This window comes from Lactuca virosa, chromosome 5 (assembly GCF_052849685.1).
Source record: "Lactuca virosa cultivar CGN04683 chromosome 5, Lactuca_virosa_CGN04683_v6, whole genome shotgun sequence".
NCBI lineage: Eukaryota > Viridiplantae > Streptophyta > Magnoliopsida > Asterales > Asteraceae > Lactuca > Lactuca virosa.
The window spans coordinates 33,090,251-33,098,870 of NC_136430.1; positions in this window are offsets into that span (position 1 = coordinate 33,090,251).

Below are 8,620 nucleotides of genomic sequence, written 5' to 3' on the forward strand. Positions count from 1 at the left end.
AGGAAGTAGATGCATCAACTGCCTGTGTAGAAGACTCAATGGCACCAGTATACTGCTCAAGAGCAGTGTCAAGAAAGGCCTTGAGCACCACATCATTATAGGATTTGGAAGTAGTGAGCAGTTGGTCAAATTTCTCATCAATGCTCTGCAGTTGTTGGCATGTGACTGGAGCTTCATCATCATCATCTGTAGGAAGCCTATATGTACTATAGTGGGTCGAATCAAACTCATCCTTAGCACCACCGAGAGTAGCACCGGAATCAGTTGAAGGTGAGGGTGAAAGTGGTTTGGAAGTAACTGGAGGTTCAGTTTCAGTAGTCGCCCCCGTATCAGATATGTTGACTCTTACTGTCGGTTCTGGGATTGTAGTGGAAGTTGATTGGGAAATAATAGGAGGTGGTAAGGGAGTTGTAGAAATAGGAATGGAAGTAACTGGTGGTGGTGGAATAGAAGTTGTTGTTTGAGGTGTGGTAAGTGGGGGAATTGGAGCAACCGAAATAGGAACTGTCTGTTTCGGTGATGGAGGTGGTGTTGGAAGTTTGTTATGAAGAGATTCGGTTGGAGTGGGAGATCGGGGAGGAGTGTTACCTCTCGGTGATTCATGATGAATTTCCTCTTCTTCATCCTCCTCATCGTTTTCTGAACTGGAAGGAGAGGGACTCTTGGTTTTCTGCGCCATCTTCTTAGTCTTCTTTGGCTTAGAAGAATCCCCTTTCTCAGACTTTCTCTTCTTTGACTTGGCAGGCTTAGACTTATCATCCTCGGTTGTCCCTTTCTTGGTAGTAGCCCTTTTTCCTCGGTTTCCATGCTTCTCCACAGCGTCCAAGGCAGCTTGCTGTTCAGGAGATAAGACTCTCGGTTCCTTGGGAGGAATCTGGCGATAATCAGCCATGACCGTACTCTCGGCTGTGACACATCTATACATTGTCTCTGGTATAGAGCCATTGTGAGGGAACTTTGTAGGATCATAAATGATGATTTTCTTGGTGTGAAACGTAGCCACAGACGCGACTAGGGCATCCTTCATTACCGGAATCTGCAAAGTATCAATCGCCCTTCGTGTAATGAGAGTCCAGAATCGACCACACGAAATTTCAGAGTGCCTCGTTGAAGTGTTGAGGCATTGCACCACTTGTGACCAGATAATCGACCCATAGTCGAGATTGATACCATTGTAAAGACTGTAGAGAAGGGTCAGAAAACCCTTACTGGTACCATCAGACCCACCACTCCTCTCTGCCAAACTCTTGATGAGAAGAGTAAGTAATCCATTCCATTGGGGCGGTAAGCATGACTTCTTAACCTTCGTAACCATGGTTAGCACATCAGTGTAGCCCATCTCATAGAGCATCGAGAATAGTTGAGTAGTGGTAATGAAGTCTGGTGAGATCACAGATGAATCCACAACAAGTTGTAACATTGAACAAAATCTCCCTTTTGAAATCGAAGCCTTGTGAGAGAAGATTTGGAAGTAGATCCTCTCCTTGTTCTTATCATATGAAGCGGTAGTGTAGACTTGCGATAGGAGTGACATTGGGACGGATTCCACCTGTGTTAGGGCTAGAACCAAAGGTGAATACTTCAAACACTCAACCACTTGTAGCATATACGAATCGTACAGAAATGGGTTGAGTTCAATGATCATGTTCTGATTTGGCTTGATCGAGAGCAATGTGGACGAAGCCGTTTGATCGTGAGCCGATGAAGAAGTCGCCATTGTTGATTGAAGGAAGAAGATGAACAGTTGTAAATCGCCGTGTATATATAGAGAGTTTATTGCATACCGTTGCCAGGAGAGAGAAAGAATCGTCATGATAATGATGAGATCACTGAAACGTCGCCTGAAAAAGCGCGATGTGACAGGGTGGTTTCTCCCAGGTATACGTCAGCACCCGTGGGTTTAGGGACCGTTCAAATTCACGCGCCCAAAAACTTATCCGCAATTCGTCGTTTGAAATTCAGCTTCGCTCCAAAATATAGGATAACCCCTGTTGCTCCAAAAGATAAACAAAAATCGAACCAACTGTAACCAGAATGTTGGAAAATAAAAATTTTCGTGCAATAGAGTGACAAAAGATAAAGAAATAAAGCAAAATGTGTATTGGATGTGAGTGATGTCTACTAGAAGACATAAAGCAGATGATTCCGGGCAAGAATCGCTTCCTTCAAAGTCAAGAGAGACTTGAAGTGCTTGTGTGGTTTCCCGAGAAATAACGATTAAGTGTTTATAGAAAAACATTGAAAGGCTTCTTTTAATTTATAGGCTAAGGGTAGCTTATCTTCAACCGAACATCGATTCTTAACATAAGACCGAACATTGGAAGAAGTACTTATGAGACCGATGTGGTCTGTTGAACAAGTAGGTTGGATATAATATATAGTGACTAAACAAGTGATGGAAATCTCAAAAACAAAAACAAACTGGATCTTTTTGGGAAGAAAAGCCTTGGTGTTAGACAATTTCATAAAAGACCACTCAAAAATAAAAATGAGATTTCATTAGGTAACCAGTAAGATCTTGAATATAATAATTCATCGTCAATTCATTGTTGGTGTTGGATTGTGGGTTTCACTCAGCACGTGGTGTACGTATCTAAGATCACAAACACAGATTTTATGCAACCATAAACCTCAGTGGTAAAGACCGAGAGTCTCAAGGGTTACAGTGGTGAACCGAAAGTTGATGGAGAATATAAGGAGGGTGGTTAAAGAACCGAAAGTACCTCTACTAAAGAAATGACAAAGCAGAAAAACTCTTAACTCATTTGAGAAGAGTAAGGTAGCGCTTGACTTGAGTAGATTTTAACAGCCTGATTGGGAAGAAACGATAGGTATAGATCGAGTCATTAAGGCCTTGCTCTTAGTCGTAGAGGCTTCGGTCAACATGCAGCAGCATGCTTCTAGGGACTCTTAACTAGTTCATATGGAAATAATCGTACCTGCCTTAGCTCCAAATTCTGTTGTACTGGTATACTTGGGACCTAATTAAAAGAACAAGCAAACAAACACACCACACAAACAAAACAAACAAACAAACCACACAAAAAAATAATAATGTTAAAAAATATTTGAAGTTTTGAGATTTTCTGAAAAAAAAAAAAAAAACAGAAAGAGAAAATATTTTTGGAATTTTTGAAGTTTTTCTGAAAAATAATAAAAACAGAAAGAGAAAAATAAAGTAGCACAAAACACTCTTAAAAAAAATAAGAAAAATAGAGTTAAAAGAATAAACAATTTGTACAACCGAAACCTTATCTTAAAAAAAATGAAGCGAAATAAGCTGAGCGTTCGGTTCATTTCGGTTCCTTAAAATTCCAGAGCCGAAATAGACCGAGCGTTCGGTTCATTTCGGTTCCCGAAAATTATGGAGCCGAAATAGACCGAGCGAAAGTTTGTATCAGTTTTTCTTCTGGTTTCTGTTCGAAAACTCCAAATTCTGAGAGCAGCAAGGTTTGAATGGAGTGTTCTAGATCTTCATCGGTTGAGTACAGTTCTTTCAACCTATCCCAGATTTCTTTGGCTGTCGTGCATGAACTAACCGAAAAGTGTCAGATTGCAAGGCGAATCTGATCATTCTCATGGCCTTCACATTACACAGCAACTTGTCCTTCTCATCCTGTGGCATCTTGTCTACGTCCGCCACCAGCTTGTTATATTCTTTTGGGGTCTTGACAGTCGTGTTCGTTCCTGAGTGAACAAATGGCCCAAGCGTGATAGCTTCCCAGATGAGATAGCCATTATCTTCAGATCCAACCACGTAATCTTCAAAGTGATGCGCCCATACTTCATAGTCTTGAGTGTAAAGAATGGGAATCCGGGCAGTGGATCCAATGCTGTTAGAGATGTTGATGGGATTTGTTTGAGAATCTTCGTGAGACATGGTGAGCCGCTAGAATCAGACCTGTAAACTAGAGATTAGGGTTTTATCAAACACAGGAGTTACCGTCGACAGGAAGAAGACGGCTTCTACATATTCGATAAAAGCAGAAACCCTAAAGAATTCTTAACACAGAAGGAATGTGTATTGATCACACAGTCTCCTGCTCTGATACCAATTGTTAGAACAAAGTTCTATTAGGATCGATAGATTCTATGCGGGCAAACAATGAAGAATGTAATTACGAACACAAGAATGGCTTTAAATATGTCGTATGATTAAAACTTCAACACCTCAGAAGAGCTCGATTAAGAACTTCGACTGTAGAGGTGTTTAGGGTTACAGAACAATAATCAATAATAATCAAGAACGTTAACCTCTCTAATGCATACATGCATGCATTATTTATAGTCTAACCCTACTAGATAATCACAGATGAACAGGCCCAATCCGGATACAAAACACAAGCCCATGATGCAACACAATAAGACCCAACAGTGCTTATCGTTGGTACCTATGTTTAGGTACGTTTTTAGTAAACTCTATGCCTGCATTGGTTTTATTTGACTCGGGGGCGAGTCGGTCGTTTGTATCAGTAGAGAGTTCAGTGTGTCGGTAGATGAGCTTGAGTGTCCGTTGCGGGTTTCGATCGCCAACGAGCACGAGATTTCTGCTTCTTCGGTTTACCGGGGATGCGAGCTGGAGATTTTCAGGGTGTCATTCCCGATAGATTTGATTCCTATACCCATGGGGGAAGTATGTGTGATCATAGGGATGGATTGGCTCAGCCGGTTTGGCGCCATGATCGACTGTGAGGGACAGCGAGTAGTAGTTCGAACCCCAAGTGGGGGAGAACTGGTGGTATATGGTGAGGGCACCAGAGTAGGATCAGGGTTTTCTTCGGCCACCAGAGCTCGGCAGTATATTCAGCACGGATGTGCAGGTTATTTAGCATGTGTGGTGGACATGCTGGTCAGGGATCAGACTTCAGTTTCAGAGGTCCCGGTGGTTAGAGAGTTTGCTGATGTGTTTCCAGAAGAGTTACCTGGAGTGCCTCCAGAGAGGCAGGTGGAGTTCAGGATTGATCTGGTGCCGGGTGCGGCCCCTATCGCTAAGGCGACGTACCGACTGGCACCGCCAGAGATGCATGAGTTGTCATCTCAGTTTCAGGAGCTGTTGGGTAAGCAGTTTATTCGTCCGAGTAGTTCCCCATGGGGAGCACCGATCCTCTTCGTTCGGAAGACGGACGGTTCGCACAGGATGTGCATCGACTATAGGGAGTTGAACAAGCTAACGGTGACGAACCGTTATCTACTCTCAAGGATAGATGATCTTTTCGATCAGCTGCAGGGTGCATCTTGGTTTTCCAAGATCGACTTGAGATCCGGGTATCACCAGGTCAGGGTGAGGGAGGAAGACGTGGAGAAGACCGCGTTTCGGACTCGTTATGGTCATTACGAGTTCGTGGTGATGCCGTTTGGGCTCACCAACGCGCCAGCAGTGTTCATGGACTTGATGAATCGGTTCTGCAGACCGATGCTCGATCACTCGGTCATTATGTTCATAGATGATATCTTGGTATATTCCAAGACCCGAGAGCAGCACGAGGAACACCTTAGGGAGCTGCTGGAGGTTCTGCGACGAGAACGGCTGTATGCCAAGTTCTCGAAGTGTGAGTTCTGGTTACGAGAGGTCCAGTTTCTCGGACATCTCGTTAACCAGGAGGGGATTTTGGTCGACCCGTCCAAAGTCGAGGCGGTTATGCAGTGGCAGATTCCGAAATCTCCCTCAGACATCAGGAGCTTCTTGGGATTAGCAGGGTACTACCGGAGATTTATTCGAGATTTTTCCAAGGTTGCAGTACCCCTCACTCGTCTAACGAGGAAGGGGGTGGATTTCCGGTGGGGCCCTAAGCAGCAGAGGGCGTTTGAGACCCTCCGGCGATGTTTGTGTGAGGCTGTCACACCCCAAAACAGGAACGGCAGAATCGTTCGGGGGTGGAGGACGTCATGTATAGTATCACAACAATGCAAAGCAGTAAACAAGCAACAACATCATCCATTGCATTAATAATATAATTTCATACAAGGGTGTTCTGTCAAGTTATATAGACACCAAAAATATGTATCAAAATAAAAGATGAGTCTTGAACGAGCTCCATCTTCTCAAAACCTGGCACCGGTACCTGTCTACTGGTGACCTGAGAATACAAGTTATTTTGAAAGAGTTTATCAGCTTTAAATCTGGTGAGATCATAAGTATATTAGTGTTTGTATTTGTATGAAAGCATTTGTAAGATGTTTGAAAGATGTTTGTATAAGTTTGTAAAAGTTTGAATTCTCCTAGAAAACCCTATGTTTCCTACTAAAAGTAGCCTTCTACCAAGGCATCTAGTGTCTGTGTGTGTGTCTCTTGTAAGAGTATATATTTTCCCAAATCTGACTATCATTAACCAAAAATATAGTTTTTACATTACTGTTCATTGTGTGAATGTTCACAAAGTGAATGTAATGGGAAAATGAAATAGTACTGTAGTGTTGAATTAAGTAACTACTGCTGTACTAACTACCTTAAATCAATTGTTATTTAAGGTACCATGTGATCGGCCTGTATCCTGCTACCGACTCTAGTAAAACGACGATGTAAGACGTCGTAAGAAATGACGTTTGGCACCCGTAGACTTGCAAGTCCCACTGTAGCGAGCAGCAAGGTGTAGGATAGTCAATCCAGTATAGATCTATACACAAACTCATACGCTCCCCAATTAAGGAGATTCTGGATACAAAACGGTCATGGCAGGTGGTGCCATGCCCCTGTTGGATAAGGTTTCTAAGTCTATAACTTATTTGGTATATACTTGACCCGACCCGGCATGGTCCATTTGGGTTGCACTTCACCCGAACTATTTATATGGATAACATTATGAGAAGAGTATATTTACGGCCTACTAATATATTATAAGTTATAATATATTAATATGAAATTGTATTATTTAATTAGTATTGATCTTAAATTAATTATGAATTAATTTAGTGATCATAAGGTGACTAATTAAATAATGGGCTATTGTACTTATATAGTGTGGGCTAACACTCATTAGGGAATGGGCTAAGCTTAAATGGGAGTCCATGGATGATCCATGGAGCTTTTAACCCATGGATCCTTGGAATAGGAAAAGACATGGGTTATTAGGGTTTGCATGGTTCATAACCCTAATCATCTACACTATATAAAAAGGCTTATAGTGCTTGAAAAAGGACTATGTGTGTGTGCATAAGGTGTGGCCGATTTCTAGAGTTGTGATTTCCATTTGAGGCATTCACATTATTGGTGCTTGGCTCTCAAACTCCCAAGGAATCAACTCACTAACAAAGGTATGTAATTCTTCTAGTATCATTTATGTTTAAAAGTACCCCATGTATGCTAGATAGGTTATGAACCTTGGAAAATTATTTTGCATGTATTTTAGACAAACATAGAGCCAAGGTTTCTAGGGTTGCATGAACACCTTAGGAGTCTTAGTTTGCTCAAAACCCAACAGTGGTATCAGAGCCTAGGCTTGTTTGTTTGATACTTGATGCAAACTTGTTGAAAAACTCAAGTTTTCTGCATTCTGTAGCATGAACTCACCGAGTCCATGGGGGGACTCGCCGAGTCCATGAGTAAATTCATCCTACTCGTCGAGTAGGTTCGTGCACTCGACGAGTAGAAGCCTCAGAATGCAGATTTTCGAGTTTTGCTGCTGCAAATGGACTAGAAACATTACCCTAAACTGTTTTGGTGTTATAAAACCTGTTTTAGATGGTGTAATATTTATGCTAATCCATTTACAATGGCTTATATCAAAATTGCATGATAATATGTGTTCATATGGTCTTGGAATTTTTGATATGATGTTCATGTTCTTATGACTTATTGTTAGATCATAGGAATTATTTGCTAAATTGTTTATTGATAATTCTTGATCATTTATGTGTTTTAATGGAGTCCATAATTTGTCCTCAAGTTATGGATTTCCAAAGGTCACTTTCATTTATGCACACTTAAAACACATAAGTTACATAAAAATGAAGAGTCTTCATTTTATGAACCTTTAATTCATAAGTTATGAAATGAAAAGTTTTGAATAGTTTCAAAACTTGTCCTCAAGTTTTGGAATTTGTAAAGTTACACACACTTTAATATACTTTAATTCCAAACCCTTAGAGTTTTAAAAGTTAAAATTCAACCCTTATACTATTTATAACATTAATGGTTAATTACTATATATATGTATAAGATTAAGTCGTTTTACCGTTAGTAGGCCTCATTCACGAAGCCGGTCTATAAGGGGGTATAAGGTTGTTGCCTATAAAATGGCAACTTAATGGGTGTCCATTCTCACCCACCACTTCCTTGATCGGTGGAGGGTTGTTAGCCGAACGGGTAGGACAATGACTTTAAATTCTCATTAAAGTATGATGAATATTATAAAGTAACTAAACCTTTAATAAATTCCCAATCTTAGTTACTTTAGGAAAATGTGAATATGGTGCTAACCCATGAAATTCACACTTTGTACCTTACCAAGTCGTTGGTGGAGCGTGTGTGGTTAACCGGCACACTAACTTGGACTAGTAAGGATCACGAAAGGTGACTTAATGTTTATCATAGATCGGTGGAGCGTGTGTGGTTAACCGGCACATTGATTAGGTGATAATATTAAGGGTACCAAGTGAATTTGCATGGTTATTCACACCTTGT